The sequence below is a fragment of the Chinchilla lanigera genome, unplaced genomic scaffold (assembly GCF_000276665.1).
Source record: "Chinchilla lanigera isolate Chin_1 unplaced genomic scaffold, ChiLan1.0 scaffold00013, whole genome shotgun sequence".
In the NCBI taxonomy this organism is placed as follows: domain Eukaryota; kingdom Metazoa; phylum Chordata; class Mammalia; order Rodentia; family Chinchillidae; genus Chinchilla; species Chinchilla lanigera.
Genome location: NW_004955414.1, coordinates 21,517,855 through 21,527,437, shown reverse-complemented (window position 1 = coordinate 21,527,437; position 9,583 = coordinate 21,517,855).

Here is a 9,583-nt window from a genome sequence, read left to right as displayed (position 1 = left end):
TGGTGGTATGAGTCCAGCCCACACTCGGTCCCAGGAGCCCTGCCGCTCCTGGAGAACTCGCTCGCATTTCTATATTTTGATCCTCATCTCTTCCTTAACTGACATGTAAGTGGAGGAAAAACAAAAACTGGCATGTTTTGCCCAGTACCACCTCTTCGGAGCAGGGTTTGGCCATTCGAGATCCCAAATTCTATATCCTTGGGTGACCTTGTTCGAGAAGGGATTCCATGGTGGATACTGTCAATCCATGTGTGCTTGTATGCTCATATACACACTCCCCTACCATAGCACTCTTATGCCATTTCCCTCACTCCTCATTTTCCTGTCACCTCATTGCAAAGATGCCTGAAGCTGTCACTCACTTGGAAGTGTGCAGACCATCCGAAGTTATCAATCAGTCAATCTTTAGGGCCATTTGTGTCTTCTCATTTACTGAAATACTAATCTCCTAATTCAGAATGAGGTGCATAGTTCCAGGGCAATAAAGATCTTAATTTGTACGAATGGCACAATGAACAAGTACAGGCAAGTATCCTTTTTTTTGTGTGTGGGGGGGTGTCTTTATTAAACATGTATTGTCTCAGTTACTTTTCTCATTGCTGAGACAAAATATCTGACATCCACAATTTGATGGAGCAAAAGTTTATTTCAGCTCACAGTTTGTAGAGGTTTCAGTACACAGTCAGCTAGCTCCAAGCCAGGGTGGTATGGCAGAGGAGAAATAGTCCATGGCAAAGCAGGAAGCAACAAGCAACATCTAGTAACAGGCCTGCCTTCCCTCACTCCCTTTATATTTCATTCTACCTATTGATTGGTGCCACCCACACCCATAGCAGGGCATCCATTATTCATATATATATATATATATATATATGAAATGTACAATATAAAATGACATGTCCTCCTGTATACTTTAAATCATTTGTAGTGATTATAATTTATAATATATATATATATATATATATATATATATATATACCCACACATATATATACACATATATACATATGTACATATATATATACATAATCCTTAATCCCAGTATCACACCCTTAATCCACACTCAAGCACCCTAACCAGCCACCTTCAAAATGCCCCATACATGAGCACATGAGGCTTTACAGGGAAAGCCAGATATAAGCCATTTCCCATGTCTTCATTCCCCAAAATACAGCAAAGCAACTATTTACATAGCATTTACACTATGTATTAGAAATTATAATCACTACAAATGATTTAAAGTATACAGGAGGACATGTCATTTTATATTGTACATTTTGGTACCCAGTGGTTATGGAACAAACACCCAACAGATACCAAGGTCATCTATAGCTCTTCCAATCTTGACAGAGACCATCAAGTCCCCTTTCTGCTTTAGCTCTTGTAGTGGACTGACAACTGATGGTCAATGTATAAGCGGTGGCTGAATTGAGTAAGCGTGGTGCTGGGTGTGGGAGGCCCACCTGAGGCCTGTTGAAGTATCCATTTTTTAAGAGGATACATTCCCCCAGAAAGGAAAATCTGCAGAGAACAATAGAAAGCCTAAGGATCAACCTATCTTTATCCCGTTTTGAATAAAATGTTGAGGACTCAAAACTTCTCAAAGACACCATCTGTGGATTACTGTCAGCCTGGGTATCTGTTATAAGACGTTGTCCTCTGTTACTTCCAATCCTCTGGCCATCATGCAGTCTTGTATTCTTGGTACCTTAGAATGGGGGTGGAGAATTGCAAACACAGTAGAAGGTGTGAATGGCCTCAGCCTACAGTCTGTAAGGTTATGTATGGGCAGTAAACAAGAACAGGAATGTAGAATCATCACTAATGGTGATCAGAAGTTTCTCGGTCTGAAGTTTGGAGATTTTCATAGAAATAGACACGAGATCTTTGGTACAGCTTTCCAGTGACCTTCCATTTTGCCTGAGGATGTTGCTTGTCAATTCATCCTGACTCAATTTCTCTATGTTGTCCAATGCCAGGTCAATTTTCAGCTCCAGTACCCACGCCACTGCTGTACTCTGCCATGTATTTCTTTTCCACATGAATATAATAGAAGATTCTCACTGTCTTGTTGGCATCCATAATTTTTTCTTTCTTTCTTTCTTTCTTTCTTTCTTTCTTTCTTTCTTTCTTTCTTTCTTTCTTTGTTGTCTTTTTGAGACAGAGTCTTGCTATGCAGTTCACACGGGCCCTCAACACACTATGTAGCCCAGGCTTGTCTCAAACTTGCAGCAATCCTCCTGCCTCAGCCTCCTGAGTGTTGGGATTACAGGTGTGTGCCACCATGCTCTGGTTTCCATAACATTTTAAATGCCTTTCTCTTATGTAAAGACAATAAAAAATTTGTAACTGCATAGCTGAGAAACAACTGTTCTGTATACGGTATTACACTGTAATCATTTTCAGAAAATCATAATCTGGGTAGTGCTTGTTGTTGTTATCTTATAACTTAGGTTCTACAAGACAGCAAGTATTAAAATGCTTAAATGGTGTGATGTGGAGTTAATTCATTTTCATTTATAAGAGGGAGCTAATGGGCAAAATTAAAAATCTGTTGCACACACAGCAGTAACAAGAAATAATCACGACAGTCACAGTCCTCATTTCTGTATCTTTTCACACAGTCATAGCTGGTTTTTAGAATCACTCGTTCTTCCACTAACTGCTTTGTGTCACAAAGTAGCTCAGATGGTTGTGGTTCTTTTTCTGGTGAGGTAACCGCAAAGTTTCTCTCCTGAGAGTTTACCGATATTAGTAGCACTTCCTGAACCACTTTGTAGTGCACTAAACTGCTATAACAAAATACTGATCAGGTAGCTTAAACAACAGAAATCTAGTCACAGTTCTGCAACTTACAACCTGAGATTAACATGCCAGTGGGATCAGTGCCATGTTAAGGCTCTGTCCTGGTGTTGCAGGTGGCGGCCTCCGTGGTCACGTTCCCTATTCTTCGTGAGCAGTCAAAGAGAGAAACCGTTGTGCCTTACCTTAAAATATATGTTTTTTTCCACTCAGGCCCCACTCTTTGACAACATGGAACTATTTACAAAAATATTCAGTCCATGACAGGCATGTATGTTTTCCACTGACCCACAGGACATAACCATACTAAGAGATACTGGAACAGAACTACTATATCTGCACACATTTCTGCTTATCTCTGTTGTTGAAGAACAGCCCATTTTCTCCTTGGTAACCAGTATCCAGAACCCCAGTCAGTACAATTAATTCAGAGGCATGAGGAGCCCGAGGGTTGCATGGCATTATTTCAGTTGGAAGGACTCATTAAGCCAGGCATAATATGTCAAAACTCCAAGTCAGAAACCAACTAGGAGACCAAGTGTCCTCCTGACATGCCCATGGAGAAGTACAGGTGCCGTCAGTAGCAAAACTGTGTCTTTAAAGTGTCTTCATCTAGTCTGGTCAACAATTTGAGAAAGAAATTGTCACGGGTGGTCCTCGGATCTGTTTTTTGCCAGTACCATGCTGATTTTATCACAGTAGCTTTGCAGTATAATTTCAAGTCAGGTATTGTGATGCCTCCTGCTTTGCTTTTGTTTCCCAAGATTGCCTTTGCTATCTAGGTCTCTTCTATTTCCAAATGAATTTCAGGAATGCTTTCTCTAGATCTGTGAAGTACATTGATAGTATTTTTGTCACGATTGCATTAAATATGTGTAACTGTTTTGGGAGTATGACCATTTTCACAATGTTGGTTCTTACTATCTATGAGCAAAGAATATCTTTTATTTTTTGAAATCCTCTTCTATCTTTTTGTCAGAGTAGTGTAATTTTCAATGCATAGATTTTTTACTTCCTCTGTTAGATTGACTCCTAAGCATATTATTTTTTGGCTGCTATTGTGAAGGGTGTGGTTTCCCTAATTTCTCTCTCACTACGTTTGTTTTTTGTCTACCCAAAGGCTATTGATTTTTTTAGTGTTGACTTTGAATCCTGCTATGCCACTGAATTTATTTGTTAATTGTAGGAGTCTTTTGGTAGAGTATTGGGGGTCTTACATGTACAGTATCATGTCACCTGAAAATAATGATTTTACTTGTTCCTTTCCTATCCTTATTCCTTTTATTTCTGTCTCTTATCTAATTTGCCTGAATAATATTTCCAGAACTATATTGAATAGGTGTGGTGATTGTGGACACCCTTGTCTTGTTCCTGATTTTAAAGTGAAAGCTTTCAGTTTTTGTCCATTTAGTATGGTGTTGGCTGTAGGTCTGTCATACATGGCTTTGATCAGATTCAGGTAAAGACCATCTATTCTATTTTCTGTAGAGTTTTTATCATGAATGAGTGTTGGACTTTGTCAAAAGTTTTTCCTGCATGTATTGAGATGCTCATGTGATTTTTGTCTGTGGCTCTGTTCATATGGTGTATGACATTGATTGATTTGCATATATTGAACCATCTCTGCATTTCTGGAATGATCCCTGTTGTTCATGATGTATAATCATGATTATTTGCTGCATTCTGTTTGTTAGTATCTTATGAAAGATTTTTGCATCTATGTTCATTAGGAAGACTAGCCTGTAGTTTCCTTTTTTAGTTGTGTCTTTATCTGATTTTGGTATCAGGGTAATACTGCCCTCCAGGAATGAGTTAGGGTGAATTGCTTTCCTTTCAATTTCATTAAAGAGTTTTAGTATTGACATTAAATCTTCTCTAACTTTCTTGTAGAATTCAGCTGTGCATCCATGAGGACCTGTGCTTTTCTTTTTTGGTAAGGTGTTAATTCTGTTTTCATTTTCACTGGCTGATATTGTGCTATTGAGAATTTTTATATCTTTTTGATTCAGCTTTGGTAATTCATATGTTTCTAGGAATCTGTGCATTTGTTCTGTTTTTCATCCTAAGTAAAGATTTTTGAAATAGCTATCTATGATGTGAATTTCCACAGGATCTGTAGTGATTTCACCCATTTCATTGCTTATCGCATGAAATTGAGGGTTTTTTTCCTTTTTTGATAAGGTTGGCTAGGGGTTTATCACTTTTATTTATTCTTTCAAAGAACCAACTCTTCAATTCATGAATGCTTTGTATTGTTTTCTGTCTCAATTGCACTAATTTCTGCTCTGATCTTTATAATTTCCTCCCTTCTTTGGGCTTTGGCCACCGATTTATGTACGTTGAACCATCCCTGCATCCTTGAGGTGAATCCCATGTGGTTATTGTGTATAATCCTATTGATGATTTGCTGCATTCTGTTTGCTAGTATCTTATGCAGAATTTTTGCATGTATCTTTGTTAGGGAGATTGGCCTGTAGTTCTCTTTCTTAGTTGGGTCCTTCTCCAGTTTTGGTATCAGGGTAATGCTTGCTTCCAGGAATGAATTTGGAAGTATTGCTTGCCTTTCAATTTCATTAAAGAGTTTGAGAAGTAGTGGTGTTAGGTTTTCTCTAAATTTCTTGTAGAACTGAGCAGTGAATCCCTCAGGGTCTGGGCTTTTCTTTGTTGGTAGGTTTTTAATTACATCTTTGATTAATATTTATTTAGGATTTTTATATCTTCTTAATTCAGCTGTGGTAATTAATATGTATTTAGGAACATGTCCATTTCTTCTGCATTTTCCATCTTATTAGAATACAAGTTTTCAAAGTAGGTATAGATGATCTTCGGGATTTCTGCAAGGTCTGTTGTGATATAACCCTTTTCATTCCTAATTGCATGGATTTGAGTCTTTTCTTTCCTTTTTATGATAAGGGTTTGTTGATTTTCTTTTTGAGACAGGGTCTCACTATGCAGTTCAGTCTGGCCTTGAGCTCAGTTTGAGGCCCAGGCTGGTCTTGAACTTACGATGATCCTCCTGCCTCAGCTTTCTGAGTGCTGGGATTACAACCATGTACAATCACTCCTGGCAATTGCATTTGTAGATATTTAAGCTTCCAAAGAATCAACTCTTCCATTCATTGATTCTTTATATTTATTGTTTTAGTCTCCAATTCATTAATTTCTTCTCTCATATTTACAACTTCCTCCCTTGTATGAGCTTTTGGCTGTTTCTCTTCTTTTTCTAGAAGTTTGAGGTTCAATGGTAAGTTGTTTGTTTGTGTTTGCTTTTTTTTCCTGATATGGGTATTTACTACCATAAATTTTCCTCTTTGGACTGCTTTCATTGTGTCCCATAAGTTCCACTGTATTGTATTGTCATGATCTTCTAATTGTAGAAACTAATTTCTCTTTTAATTTCATCTGTGATACATTGGTTTTTCAGGAGGGTGCCAATTTCCATGTGTCTATGAAATTCTTATGGTTCCTTTTACCATTGATTTCCAATTTCAATGTACTATGATCTGATAATATGCATGGGGTAATTCGATTCTTTTGCATTTACTTAAGCATATTCTATGGACTAGTAGATGACCTATTTTAGAGAACATCCCATGTGCAGCTGAGAAGAATGCATATTCTGATGTTGTTGTGTGGAACACTGTAGAAATCTACTATGTCCATTTATTCAATAGTATACTTCAGTTCTAACATTTAATTGTTGATTTTTTGTCTAGTTGATCAGTCTTTTTGTGACAGTGGGGTATTGAGATCCCCCAACACAACTGTATTAGTGCTTATTTAATTTTTCATGCCTGTTAATATTTGTTTTATATAGTTCAGTGCACTGGTATCTGTTGCACATGTATTTATGATTGCTATCTCTTCCTCTTGGATTGTTCCCTTTACAAGGATGTAGTGACCTTCTCTATCTCTCTTAATCAGTCTTGGCTTGAAATTCACTTTATCTGCAAATAGAATAGCTACCCCTGCCTTTTTCTGGGTTCCTCTTGCATGTAGTATTTTTCTCATCCTTTGACTTTCAGTCTATGAATTTCTTTTTGAATTAAAGATTTTTCTTGTATGCAGCATATTTTTGGATCTTGCTTCCTGATCCATTCTGCCAATCTGTGTCTTTTGTCAATAGAGTCACAAACTGACTTTTTTTTTTTTTTTTTCCTCCCGTACCGGGAACTGAACTCACGACCTTGCGCTTGCCAGGCAGGCGCTTTTGCAGCTGAGCTAAATCCCCAGCCCCCTAATCTGTGTCTTTTGACTGGTAAACTTAAATCATTAACATCAATGGCTATAACTGATACGTACTGACTTATCCTTGTCATTAACACTCATATAAAAACAAGATGAAACAATAAAGGAGAAAAAACAAGAATGAAAAACAAAACCACCACCACCACCAGAACAAAAGCAAAGGAGATAGAAGAAAAAAAAGCCCACTTCTAGGTTTGTCACTGCTATCACTGGTAGACAATGTGTGGAGACAGAGTCCCAATCCATGCTGATTTAGCCCAGCAAGCCATCAGTAACTTTTTGGTGGTGTACAGGGTATCTCAGTGACCCTGCACTTTCTGGCTGAGACCAGACTCATTTAGCCTGCAAGTGTCAGTGCACCTTGTATAGGTCTGAGCACAGCTGGGGCCACTACATGGAGCTAGGAACCACTCTGTGTTCTGAGCTCAACAGGCCCCTCTCCAAGATGGTGCTAGGCCAATTGCTCTCTTGAGTTGGATGACTGAGCTCTCAACACTCACCACTGGCTAGTGTAGTCCTTTATGTCTGCTGCTCCCCTCCACTCCTGCTTCTCTATGAGGCCTCTGGGGTCATCAGCAGTTACTGTGTTCCCAGAGGTCTGAACTATTGCTCTTGTGCAGTGAGTCCCATCTCAGGAAGAAGTTGCCTCTGGCTACCTCCTTTTCCTTCATTGAAATCTTTCTCTTCAGGGCTGGGGATTTAGCTCATCGGCAAAGCGCCTGCCTGGCAAGTGCAAGGTCATGAGTTCGGTTCCCAGCACCGGAGAAAAACCAAAAAAAAAAGAAATCTTTCTCTTCATTCTTTCTCTCTCTGTGCTTCAGTTCATCATTCAGATCCTTCCTGGGCCCAGGGGATCCACTTTCTTCCTTCTTCTGTTCCTCATGTTGCTATATTCCAGCATCTGGATGGTGACTCTCAGAGAGGCTCTTTCTCTGCAGCTTACCATTCTGCCATCTTGGTGCTCCTCTTATCTTGACTTCAGAGCACTGTGAATAGGAGCATTTCCAACACAGTCAAAGGTCTCTGTCTTCAGCAACTACCCAGTAAGGCCTGGTCTCTAACACATCACCAGAAGGTCACAAATCTTATGAAAGATTTGAACCCAAATGCTCTGGCTACAACTCTGAGTATGTCTACTGTTCATGTTTGTTTTCTTTTCCTAGACTTTCAGATGAAACTGGGGTACTGGGGTGTTCTCAGATGACTCTTAAGTTGTGGTGCAGTTAATGAGGTAGATAGACTTAAAATATGTAAAGTGATTAGACTGGAAGTCATAGACTTCTTGAAAGAAAAAGCCAGGCTCTGATGGCTTCACCAGTGAATTTTACTAAAAGGTTAAAGATATAATATCAGTATCTCAGAAATTCTTACAAAAAATAGAAGAGGAGGAAACATTTTTAAAAGAACTATATTGCTATGGCAAACAGAAACACCACAATGACACCCAGGATTTGAAGGCAGATATATTTTATGTCAATGGGCACTGATTGGGATCATTCCCAAAATATCAGGCCCTCATCTCTGATGGTCTAGGCCTTTTATATGATGCTTAAGCAGGAGGCACAAAGATGAGACAGAAAAGCCTGGCAGTTTTTAGCTAGCAGGGTGAGATCACTGGTTACTAGGCTAGCTTAACGACCATCAGCTAGGTTAATAATCATCCTGCAAGACTAGATTAGTGATCATGAAGCTTGTCACATTGAGGCATCTTGCATGTTTGGTTATGCTCTCATGATTACAGGGGTCAAGAAAGTAATTACAGAGTAGTTACAGAGTAGACAGTTTAAAAAAGAACAAAGACTTTAAAGGAACAATTTTTCTTGTACAGTTTTTCTCTTTCAATATGAGGGCAGTCCCACCCTGATACTAAAATCATACAAAAACAGCAGAAAAGAAAAACTATGCCAAAACTCCTTATGAATATAGACACAAAACTCTTCATCAAAATAGTAGAAAATTAAACACAGGAAAAAAGAAAATTCTTGGCCATTATAATTATGGCCAAGTGCTTCTTTACCAAAAAAAGGTTTGGTTTAGGATAAGAAAATTCAGCAGAATTTCAGTCTCTAAAACACCTACAGCTCCAGGAACCAGTAAACACAGCCCCATGCCTACTCAAATTAACATGAAACAGCACTCTAAAGTCCTTTAAGTTCCTACATCAGGCTTACAACAACAAAAGGAAGGTTTGTGAAAAGGCAAAACGACATTCTGAAGAGACAATGTAAAATAAACATCGACACTGGACTCAAGATTGTACACTTGACATAGGTTTTGGAATGATAATAGTGGTTATCGTTATGATTAATAATGATAATTATGGTTAATAAGTCAAGTAGTATAATGGTTAATAAGTAGTATAATGTAAAAGATAGATACCATGAAAAATAAATAAATTACCTAAGTAGAGAGACAGAACATCCAAGAAAGGAAAGGGCTAGAAATCAAAATCACTAAAAGAAACAAAAACAAAAAGAAATTTTCAGAGAAGGTCTTGTTATATAGAAGCTGCCTGGAACATGAGATCCTCCTG